The sequence below is a fragment of the Paroedura picta genome, chromosome 1 (genome assembly GCF_049243985.1).
Source record: "Paroedura picta isolate Pp20150507F chromosome 1, Ppicta_v3.0, whole genome shotgun sequence".
NCBI classification, from domain to species: Eukaryota; Metazoa; Chordata; class Lepidosauria; order Squamata; family Gekkonidae; genus Paroedura; species Paroedura picta.
The window spans coordinates 113,704,203-113,716,773 of NC_135369.1; the positions used below are offsets into that span (position 1 = coordinate 113,704,203).

The window sequence follows — 12,571 nt, forward strand, 5'->3', positions numbered from 1 at the left end:
GGAGAGGAAGCAGAGGGACTGGCTATGGGCGGTTAAGAGCCAGCCTCGTGTCTGTCTCTCCCTCCCCCACCAACATCACCACATAAACCTTGGCCCTCTTTCCTTCACAAAGCTCATCAGTTTTATACAGAAAAATGCCCCCCCCCCCCCGGCTCTCTGCCTTCTCCCTTGCTATTGGGGCATGCAGCAGGAGAGGAAGCAGGGGGAGGGGCTATGGGCTATTATGAGCCAGGCCTCCCTCCCTCTCTCTCTCCCCACCACCACCCACCCCACACAAACCCTGGATCCTGTTCCTTCCCAGAGCTCTCAGTTTTAGGCAGAAAAACAGAACCTTCCAATAGCACTGCAGGAAAGGAAAATTCTCCAAGGAGCATAAATACCAACAAGCAAGCTTGATGAGAACTGTGGGCGGGGGAGAGACAGTAGGCAGTTTAAATTGGGAATAAGTATATAGGCTACATCTCCACCCAGCCGGGAAAACCATCAGCAAACAAAACCACTCATGCTTGGAGGAAAAGGGTAAGGTGGACAGTCCCGCATTTTAGGCATTTGCCCCGTGTCCCACGGCATTCTCCAATTAAAAAATTTTTTTTATTGTTTTGGCCGCGTGCCCAGCAGGCAGCCCAGCAGGCAGCCCAGGCTCAGGAGTCCCCCACGCAGGCACCCGGGCTCAGGAGGCCCCCACTCAGGCGCCTGGGCTCCAGGGCGGGGCTTCCCGGCCGGCTCTGCTGCCACCTGCTCAGGTGGCTCTTCCTGGGCCGCCGCTGTTCTGAGGCCAGTCGGGGGGGGGGGAGGGCCTGCCTGCCACCGCCACCTCCGCCATCGCTATCCTTCTGAGGCCAGTTGGGGAGGGGGGAGGAGGGAGGGAGAGGTCACCTGCTGCCGCTGTCGCCACTGCCGCCGCCCCGCCACTGTCCTTTGAGGCCAGTCTGGGAGGGAGGATGGAGGGCCCACCTGCTGTCGCCACAGTGGCAGCACGTCCGCCTTGTGGCTCTGGTCACATTAGGAAAGGGGAACGAGGGAAATGGCCAAGCCTAGCTAAAGCAGCAGGGGAAATCCCAGAGACCCTTCCAACCCTCCTCCCTACAGACCCCTGATGGTCCATGGACCCCTGGTTGGAAAACACTGGGTTAGAGAGATAGAAACACTGCCTTCAGAAGTGTATCAATGGAGGATGTGTCAAGAAACAATAGCTTCACAGTTTGATATTTTTGTTTAATACAGGTTTCTATGGTTTTGTAGCAATACTTTTTGACTTACCCTTGTATATAGGAGAGTGATTTGCCTGTCTCCCACTTTTAAGACATCTGAATTCACTACCAGCTTCATGTAGAGCCAGCTTGGTGTAGTGATTAAGAGCAGTGGCCTTTGATCTGGAAAACCAGCTTTGATTCGCCACTACTTCGCATGCAGCCTGTTGAGTGACCTTGGGCCAGTCACATTCCTTTCAGTGCTTTCAGTCCCACCTACCTCAAAGGATGTCTGTTGTGGGGAGAGGAAGAGTAGTGATTGTGAGAGCTTTGAAACTCCTTTGGGTAATAAAAAACAAGGGGAAAAAAACAGTTCTTCTCTACATGAAGTGGCTACCCAAGCTGGTAGGTTTGTCTCTGATAGATTCACCAGGCTATTCTGAGCAAATAAGTTAGAAAATATATATATGTTCCAGCTCTTACTTCTGTTGCTAGCAGCTATGCTGGCAGCTTTCCCATTGCCTGTGAGCTTGGACAGGGGCCCTTGCTTGTTGGCTTCCAACAACCCTGTGGAGCAACCACAGACAAATCCCAGCAGCAGTTTTCTGTCTGGGGTTTACAGAGCAGCAAGGCTGGATTATTATGCTGTTTTTTGCTGGGGATCTATTAGATATGCTGGGAGGAACATTGTTGGCCGTGCAATCATTCATCTAGAGAAAGCAATCCTGATGCATATCAAGTACTGCTGTAACAGGAATATCACTAGTCCTGTGTCTGTTGCATGTAGGTCAGTGGAGTTTTATTAACCTGTCCTCAAAGTTGTTTGTGGGTTATAGATATTTCAAAGCAGAAATTTTCCTTTGTACTGTGGAAGTCAGCAGATCATTCTGTGAGCTAAATGATGTACATAACACTGTGGAATTATTGCATGATTATTGCTAATTAATGGAATTGGTAATTTTAAAAATGTCACCTTATGATGCATAAGTACTTTCAAAGCATGATCATTTAAGGTATATAACTAGCTGTTGCTGTTTTTCCTAAGTAAGCCCTGTAACAATGCTTTCTACAACAAATGAAATATTTGTCACGCAATCATGTTGCTACGTCTTATAAAACTGAAGTTGTACATGTTAACATGCAAACAGACTTTTGCCTGGAGCTTTGCTTTGATCTAATGACTTAGTACTTGAAAGGTTTATATTTCTCAATAGTCAATGAATTTCCCCCCCAAAAGCCTCCCACAAAGAAATAAACATATGATAGCACTTGAGATTAAATGGCCTGTGGAAAGCATACTACTAGAAGGTGAAGCCATTTGCTGAGGATGAATCCTCCTTCATAAATTTGTTTCCATTCCCCTTTTAAAATTTGATGTTCTAGATCCCATGCTCTCAAAGTTTAAGGTACAACTTTATAGTTTTATTTTTGCTCAATCCAAAAAAGTCTCAGAGTTATAATCCCTTTGCAACAAAACATTCTAAAGAAGGTAAACTGAATGATGGACTACACAGTACATGGGAAATAATTTCGCAGTATACTTTTAAATGTTAAAAGCAGCCATGTTAGGGTTATAACAGAAGACTTCCCAGCAGTCTTTTTTGTTGCGCATGGTACCTGAAGCACTGGTGAGAGGAACTAGAGGGAACATGGGATTGCACACCAACATCACTCTGCCATCTCTTCCACTGTCTGCCTACATCCCTCAGAAGATCCTTCACTCCTCCAACACCAACAGGTTGGTGGTCCCCGGCCCGTGGGAAGTCCATCTGGCCTCAACTGGGGCCAGGGCCTTTTCAGTCCACCTGATGGGGAGAGCTCCCAGAGAATCTCAGGGTCCTGACAGAGCTGTCTCAGTTCCACAGGGCCTGCGACATGGAGCTCTTCCACCAGGTGTATGGTTGAGGCGAAAAACATCTAGGGGCTCCCCTTGCAAAACTGCAGCACCTCCATAATAAATCATCTATCTCAGCTATAAAGCATTGGGTTACTGCTGATTGTTAATGCTTTTTTATAATGTATTTCATTATGTTTTAACTGGTTGAAATATATTTTATTGTATTTGTATGAATGTTGGAAGCTGCCACAAGCTGGTAGCCCTGGAAATGGAAATATAATTGTTCCCAGGGATTGCTGGGTGCAGCCTGACAACCATAAACTATTGGAATGCAATTTGAATCAGGGACCTGACATAAGGAAAAGACAGGGTTAATCTTGTTCCCCATACTATTTTGCCTATAGAAATCACATGTACTCTGAGTTGTTATTAGGTTGAAATGGGAAATAAAACCAGCACCCATCATCTTTCTCATACCATCATCATTTTCCCCATACCAGTAGTTGAGAGCAGTGGTCCCCAACCTTCTTATCACCGGGGTCCGGTAAATGCTTGACAATTTTACTAAGGCCCGGGGGAGGGTAGTCTGTTGCCAAGGGACATTGCCACCGCTGCCTGAGCCCCTGTTCTACTTGCTTTCCTGCCGGAGAGCACCAAAAGTGAGCCGGCGGCAGAGTGGCAAGGCAGCCCCCAAGGCAGCAGCTGGGGAGGAGGACGAGGAGGAGCCGCAGCCTGGTACTGACTGATCCATGGACCGGTACTGGTCCCTGGACCGGGGGTTGGGGACCACCGATTTAGAGCATGTACCTGTGTGTTTGAGAGCCAGCTTGGTGTAATGGTTTAGAGCAGCAGTTTCTGATCTGGAGAACTCGGTTTAATTCCTCACTCTACATGCTGCCTGCTGAGTGACCTTGGACCAGTCACAGTTCTCTCAGAGCACTCTCAGCCCTACCCACAACACTGGGTGTCTGTTGTGGGGAGAAGGGTCCTTCTTTCCACTGGGTCTTCTTCTTTCCTGATTAGGATGCCTATCCCTCTGATGGCTTCTTTTTAATATTAAAATATATTGAGAGGCAAGATACATGTAATGTTTCTAGGGGGGTCTCTGGATCCATGCCTCCTCTAACTGAAGGCCCTGTTGGGCAGGCTTACAGTCACCTATCCCTTCTCTGGGGTCAGGGCAAGGACCCTTCTCCTTGCTAATCAACAGAAAGAGTAGCTTTTAATGTTAAAAATACATTGAGAAATCTGGTCTACTGGCCAGGAGACAGTTTTCCCATTTGTTGTTTTCAACAGGGTCTGCTACATTGACCATGATATTTTTCTAAATCACCTTGAAGAAATGGGCCTAAATGGCAGTCTCCCATTGGTTTTGATCTTTTCTTGAGGGTAGATTCTAGAAGGTGTTGTTTTTGTTCTGCCCTTTAGGAGTGCCTCACAGTTCCAGTCTGTCTGACAGGTCATGTAACACCTGAAACCATCTGAACAATTGCTCTGGAGATTTGGTCCAAGGTGCCATTAGTATGCAGGTAATATAAAAATCTATCTTTTTCAGCTCAGTCAAGGGAAACAGTGGGAATACTTAACCAGGAAGGCAACAAAGAACTGTAGAATGGCGAACAAATTGAAGCTTAATCAAAACAAAATGTTTGGAGAACTAGAGAACTCTTGGATTCCATGGTGTCCAAGGAGAGACAGGTATCTGAAGAGATCAAAGCCCTTTCTGAACTCCCACAGTTCCACAGGGCCTGTAAAAGAAAGCTCCTCCACTAGGCATTTAGTTGAGATCTGATTGACAACAACAACCGTTGATACCCCAGACACCCCCTCCACGACCTGAACCCAAACTGACATCCCAGTGGGTTCGTGTTTAGAGACATATGGTTGTAATATGAATTGTTATAATACTGTTGTTCAGTTGGAAACCACTGTTATGGTGGTGGTGGTTGTTATGCGATGTAAAAGGTAAAGATAAAGGTATCCCCTGTGCAAGCATCAGGTCATGTCTGACCCTTGGGGTGACGCCCTCTAGCATTTTCATGGCAGACTCAATATGGGGTGGTTTGCCAATGCCTTCCCCAGTCATTACCATTTACCCCCCAGCAAGCTGGGTACTCATTTTACCGACCTCGGAAGGATGGAAGGCTGAGTCATCCTTGAGCCGGCTGCTGGGATTGAACTCCCAGCCTCATGGGCAGAGCTTTCAGACTGCATGTCTGCTGCCTTTCCACTCTGTGCCACAAGAGGCTCATGTTATGCGATGTATATCCCTACCTTTTGTGTAAAGCCAGCTTGGTGTAGTGGTTAGGAGTGCGGACTTCTAATCTGGCATGCCGAGTTCGATTCTGCACTCCCCTACGTGCAGCCAGCTGGGTGACCTTGGGTTTGCCACAGCGCTGATAAAGCTGTTCTGACCAAGCAGTGATATCAGGGCTCGCAGCCTTACCCACCTCGCAGGGTGTCTGTTGTGGGGAGAGGAAAGGGAAGGTGACTGTAAACCAGTTTGAGCCTCCTTCGGGTAGCGAAAAGCGGTATATAAGAACCAACTCTTCTTCTTCACTGCCCTGAGCCTTATGAGAGATTGCAATGTATATCCCTAGATTGGTGTGTAAACTACCCTGAACGTTATGGAAGGGCAGTAAAGAAATATAAGTAAACTAGAAATATAGCCCATTGCAGTCTGAAATGCAATGGGCGCTAGCAGCCCCCAGGAGTGAGAGTGGGTATTGGGGGGGGGGGACTACCTGCAGTCCTTGCTGGAGTCCTGGGCTTTTGGTGGCGGCGGCCTGACGTTTGAGTCTGGTTGTTATGGGGTTGTTATGTATGAAGGCTGAATTTCACATTATATGTAAGAGTATGACTTGAAAATTTCTGACAATATGCCTTGTAAAATTAACTAAAGGGGGGGGAAATATGACATAATGAAACTGTGCCTGTTTTTGAAACATTGAAATCTCCTAATAAGTAGAAATCTTCATCTGGTTTGTGGGTGGCTTTCTTATCATAAGTACCAGCCACGTAATTATCAGATATATAGTGATGAAGAATCATGAAGGTGGTAGGGAAGTTGAATTCTTTCTGAGGCTTCATATGGAAATTTTTCCACTCTCTTTTTTGTTTTAATGGACACTGAATTGTTCTCAACATTCCACAAACATTTTCAGTACTTATCAAGCCATTTTCAAGGCTCCCCCCACCCTTTGATCTATCCACAAAGCCATATGTGGGTAGCTCCATTATACAGCTTTAGTAATCCACCAAAAAGCAACTACTGTTGTATTAGATATCGTGGTAATTGCCTTTTATCCAAACAATGAGTGATACGTGTTGTTAATCAAATTGAAAGTTATCCTACTCGTCATTCAGTACTTCAACACGAACTCTATATTGGTGTTAACTGAGCTTAACAGGGCATAAAGAGCAGCTGCTGTGTCTCATTCACCCCATGGAAATGCCTCACTGGGTTAGGGGGTATTTTGTATTTTTATTTTTGCCAAAGGAAACAAAGAAATCCCTGTCCCAATTCTCTTCTTACCTTGTTCTTTCTGGCATCCACTGTGTTTGTGTGCAGCTGGGAAAGCAGGGAATGCTAAAGAGGTGATTGCAGAACAAATAAGGAACAACGACAACAGCTCCCTGCTACTTGGTGGGCAATCTGGTCAAATGCCTCATCAGAAGTTGCTGGAGTCACGCTGCCTTGCAGAGAGCCGTTTTAAGAACGTCTCCAAGGCCCGGGGAAGCCGATCCACGCCCTCCCCAGGGCTCGAAGAGCTTTTTAAAGTGGCAGCGCAGTTTTAAGAAGGTCTCCGAGCCCCGGGGAAGGCGATCCACGCCTTCCCCGGGTCTTGGAGAGGTTTTTAAGGCGGCAGCACAGTTTTAAAATGCTCTCCGAGACCCGGGGAAGGCGCGGCTCGGCTTCCCCGGGTCTCGGAGAGGTTTTTAAGGCGGCAGCACAGTTTTAAAATGCTCTCCGAGACCCGGGGAAGGCGCGGCTCGGCTTCCCCGGGTCTCGGAGGGGTTTTTAAGGCGGCAGCACAGTTTTAAAATGCTCTCCGAGACCCGGGGAAGGCGCGGCTCGGCTTCCCCGGGTCTCGGAGAGGTTTTTAAGGCGGCAGCACAGTTTTAAAATGCTCTCCGAGACCCGGGGAAGGCGCGGCTCGGCTTCCCCGGGTCTCGGAGAGGTTTTTAAGGCGGCAGCACAGTTTTAAAATGCTCTCCGAGACCCGGGGAAGGCGCGGCTCGGCTTCCCCGGGTCTCTGAGAGGTTTTTAAGGCGGCAGCACAGTTTTAAAATGCTCTCCGAGACCCGGGGAAGGCGCGGCTCGGCTTCCCCGGGTCTCGGAGAGGTTTTTAAGGCGGCAGCACAGTTCTAAAATGCTCCCCGAGACCCGGGGAAGGCGCGGCTCGGCTTCCCCGGGTCTCGGAGAGGTTTTTAAGGCGGCAGCACAGTTTTAAAATGCTCCCCGAGACCCGGGGAAGGGGCTGCGAGGCCGCTCCGCCGGCCGAGAGAAGGCTTCCCGGACCACCCCCCAGCCGAGGCTCTCTGGAGCCTTCTGCCGGCCGACGCTGCGAGGCTGCTCCGCCATATTCCCTGGGCTGCTTGGGGTGGGATTGACACTCGGAGGGGCCAATCAGGAGCCGCTTCGCGGCTCCTGATTGGCCCCTCCGAGTTTTTATCCCGGACCGGTCCCGCCCTAACTCCTCCCCACTACCCCTTACTCTTTTATTCAGTCCGTGGCGCCCGTGGCGCCACGGGCTGTTTACAGATAAATAAATCTTTCCCCAGTTTAAGATGGTATGTGGCATGAACAGTAAACTGCCTTAGGTCCAAAATTAATGAACAACCACTGCAGCCATATGAACTTACCCAAGATGGGAGTGGAGCCTGCCTGTTAGATTAGTTCTTTTTTGTTCCCTCATAATCTAAATTTGATGTCTGAAAATACATCAAACCATATTGGGGGGGGGGGTAGGTGATCACATCTATCTTCTATACAGTATGAGGAAATCAAATAATTGGTTTATTGATTTAACCTATGGGAATGACAAATAAATTGGCTTGGTGTTGTAGGGGTAGGAATGGAGAAGAGGGAACCATTTTCTCTGCACTGAATCCTGATAGAAATTAGCTGCTAGTGGCCACAATAGGGAAAAGATGAGTACAATATGCATTCATGTCTTTTCTCCCTGCTGTGACTAATTAAGGTCTCCCATTATTTATTTATTTTAGACAAAGAAATAAATTGCAAGGCTCATAAGAACCATCTGGCCAGCAGCAAAAATACATTTGTTTTCTCATCCTGTCCCCTTTTTTATACCCAAGCCTTTTGGGTGTATGACTTGCAGATACCATATTGCCAAGATTTCAATTATTATATGTTTTGGATACTATTTTATTTGGAGCTATAAAGGGAATATTACTGTTGAAAAACTGGAAATTACTGTTAAATGTGTGGTAATCTCTTGCCCAATAAAGACATTTTTGTTGACTCCTTTGGTCATAAAATGCATATTAAAAAGTTATTGGTGCTAATCCAGTTTAAATTGTTGATGAAAGATTTTGAAATATATGCTGGACATAAACTCCAAAGCCTTAAGCCTTTGATGGTTTTTCACTGATGAAGAGATATCTCCGAAACAGAACAGAACAATCCAGCAGATGTCATGAAGATGTACATGATATGTTTGATTATACCAATTTCAGTTAGGTGATGAATAGCTCAGTTTTCTATTTCTTTTTGCTACATATTTTTCTTTTCTACTTTTCATGAATAATTATTTAGGCGTGTCTTTGAGCCTTGCCTAATACAGGAGATAAAGTATATTTAAAGAGGAAAATGTAACATCCTTCAAAAATCAGTATTAAAAGCACAGTTCTGGTAGGGAAGAGTTATTAATAATGATACATTTTCAGTTTTTATAATCCTCATTATACTTTTGTACCAAGAAGGGGTGGGTGGGGAGGCTGGTGCTTTCCATTTATCTCATATGTGTCTCACAGTTAGCCTCTGGTTGTACTAATCTATTACAGAACAATCATCTGAAAACTTATGTTAGTACTCAAATGAAGCAGACCAGCTCAGATCTTAAAAACCCACGTTCCAGACAGCTGATGCAATTTATTAATCTGAGAAGAGAGATTGTTTTCATATAACTCACAAGAAGTGAAAACCATTTAACAACAGTTGGATGAAGGCCACTTCCTGAGAAATCAGTAATATGCATTGCTAATTTTTCAGAATGTGCCCCATGAGCATCAGAGTTGTACACTAGGATTGCCAACTGCAGCTTGGGAAATGATTGGAGATTTTGGGGTGGCTCCTGGAGATAATGAAGTTTGAGGAGAAAAGGGGCAGGACCTTTATTTCCTTCAGGGAACCCGTAGCTGGAAAATCAGTTTCAGTTCTGAGAGAACTCCAGGCCCTACTGGAGTTGACAGCCTTATGACATGTTCACACTCAGGCTCCAGTAATCATCCAGATCTAATAGTAAAGTTGACCAATCTTTGGATACTTACACCCAGTGACTGGAGTTGTCAGGCAAGGCAGATATTTCTGCAAACCTGAAAAGGACCCAGGTTTGTAGAAAAATGTGAAATCTAAAACTGGATGTGAATTGCTTCAAGGGGCTGTTGCAAGGAAACCACAATATTCTAAGCTTGGTTCTGTCAGTAAAAAGAAGGGGAAGGGATCAGAGCTTTTTTTCAACTGTATTTTGACCAATGAGAAAAAACTCCTTGGGTAAGGTGATCAGATATCTGGCCCTGCAAGGTGGGACGCGCGGCCCAAGCATCAGCTGTACCACTGGGGAGCAGACTGCTCCCCACCTACAATACAGCTTCAAATGCACATTTTGTTCCCTCCTTTTTTTCCTTCTTGAGCCTATTGGTTCTGAAAAACTTAAAATGTATTTTTTATCTTGTTAAAATTGTTTTCTAACACCCATCTGGTGTTTGAATTTCATGCAGTGATTTGTGAATATAATGTAATAAAATCGACTTGTGTTTACTCAGTGGGATCGTGTATGACAAGAGCAGATTGCTTAACTTGTAACCTGACTTTAAGATATTTGAAATTATGACGGTGCACTTTTAAGGGTTTGTTTGTTTTTTGCCAAACTTCTTGTTGAACACCACACATTAGCTTTTCTTGTTTAGCCCAGTTAATGGCTGGAGCACGATTGTATGTTGTGGAAGTTAGACTCTTTAGGGTGCAATTTTTGGAAGCGATTCCCTATGTGGAACAACTAACCATACAAAGTAATTGGAGGGTATTGTTTTGTTGTTTATGGTGTTCCATCTTTCTGTATCTGTCTCTATGTATGTCTCTCCATTTAGAATTATTACAGTGTATGTTCTTACACCATATCTGATGAACACGAAACAGAGCCTCAATCCGGAAACTCTGTCCCCTGCCTTTTTACAAAATAAAAGAAGAGACTTTTCCACAAATTTTCTTGCATGAACTTTATTTCATGTTTGAATCACAGAGCCAACGCAGGTTCTTGTTTTTGTTGCTTAAATGGCTGGCAGCCATTTCAGTGGTACATTGCATTTCCCCTAGCTTGGAAGGGGATCAAAACAGACAGCTGATAAGTATAGCTGAATATGGCCAAATAAAAGTCCCCCCAGGTGTGGGTGGAAGGAAAGAAATCAACTTTTATTCATGTAAGCTATACTGGCAGACAAAACAGATCAGAGAATCTGTATAAAGCTTTAAAATAACAATAAAATACCCCTATTTTTCTGAATCCAGTAGCACCTTTAAGACCAACAAAGATTTATTCAAGGTGTGAGCTTTCAAGTGCAAGCACCCTTCGTCAGTATTTTTCTGTATTTTTTCCATTTAGGTAAACCAAATGCATACACATAAACATAATACAGAAGCATGAGGAATTGTTCTCTCTGATCTTTCTGGTTCTTTGGAAAAAATACATAAGAACTTAAATATTCAACCTTGGTTTGTACATTATTTACAGATTCAAATCCATATACTATGGTGCAAGTAAACAACATGTTTTATGTTACTGAGGAAGAAAAAAGTGAAGAAGAAAAGAACACAAATCTGTCTAATCTGGGATTGGTATGAGTATGTGCCAAAACAATTATGGAACTAAATAACGTGTAATGTTTGCACATTTCAAGTCAAAAGATGACAGCAGAGTGCTTTTTATGTTAGTACTAGAAATTAAGCCCACTGTAAACACAATACAGCGGGTGCTAGCCCCCCCGCACCCCGGTCGCAGCCGTCCCAAGGCCGGTGGGCAGGGCAATTGCCCTGCTTGGCCAGCTGGGAAGGGCTTTCTCCCCCCCCCCCCAGGCAGCCGCCTTTCCCAGCTGGCCGGGCAAGGTGATTGGCGGCTCTCTAAGCCGGTGAGCGCACTGGCCGGCCAGCTGGAAAGGGCTTTCTCCTGCCCGAGCAGCGGCCTTTCCCAGCTGGCCAGGCAGGAGAGGAGCCTGCTTTGGGGCCAGGGAAGAGTCAGGGCCGGCGCGCTTCCTCCCCCCCCCCCCCCCCGCCTCCTGGCTGAGGCCTGTTGTCTACCTGCTGTGTCGGCGGGTAATGGTGACTGTGGGCCAAAGGGGGCTGTCGTTGGGTGGGTGGGCAGGTTGGGAGGCATGCCGTGCCTCCCAATTCGTCAGACTGGTGGCAAGGGACCAATCGCGAGCCGCGCTGATAATCGGAGGGCTTCGCACCTGCCGATTGGGGTCCTCTGATTGTCAGTCCGGGGAAAGAGGCCAAAGGGTACCCTTCCTAATCCCAGACAGGGCCCACCCTAAGAGCCATTACTCTTTTATTCATACCACTCCTGCGGAGCGGTTAAAGATATTCAAGTTGCACATCTGTCTTATGGTAAGAATGCCTGCAAAATTACCAGCTCTAACCCTTTCCTGTGCATCTTATGATAGATTATAGTACATTCAATATAGAAAAAGCCAACCAAAATGACAAACTGGGATAGGGTTCAAATAGCATTTTTGAGGGGGGAAAGTTAATGTTGAGTACTCTGCTTGTTTGTGAACAACAAAAGAGGAAGTTAATAACCCAACCTGTGTATGGTAGTTAGAAACCTTAGATGTTGAGCAGCAGAAGAATATACTAAATATTAAGATACAAATATTTATTCTATTCATGTGCACATTTAAAAATTTAAAAATATCAACATTAGTCTCACACTATTGCACTAATCCGGAGCATATTGACACATGGATAAGTGACCTGATACCAAAAAACAAATGCATTTCAGCCACTCTTGGGGGTTCCTCAGTGGTCTAATATTAAAATATACTCACGTATTGTAGCAATGGGCACTATAAATTGGTAAAAAATATTAAATAGAAAAAATATATTACAAAGAGCATTGTTGCATAATCAAAATTTATTAACTGTTCATTATATATTTATCTGTGTGTATACACTTAGGATGATGATTACACCAATAAAGAAAGAGGCTCCAACACTTATAAAATGTGTCTGAACATACCTTTCTTAGAGCCCCCCCCCGTTAAAAGATTTGTTCTCCAAAATTCCACCCGATAAAAAATGAAT

At 45.3% G+C, this 12,571-nt stretch overlaps 1 long non-coding RNA gene across 1 annotated transcript; it reads left to right on the plus strand.

Moving 5' to 3' along the window:
* The first annotated feature begins 1,907 nt into the window (after positions 1-1,907).
* LOC143841498 (uncharacterized) lies at positions 1,908-10,422 on the plus strand. Its single transcript, XR_013232713.1, has 3 exons — positions 1,908-1,977; positions 4,456-4,556; positions 8,257-10,422. It is a non-coding gene; the product is annotated as an uncharacterized LOC143841498 (long non-coding RNA).
* Positions 10,423-12,571: the final 2,149 nt, after the last annotated feature.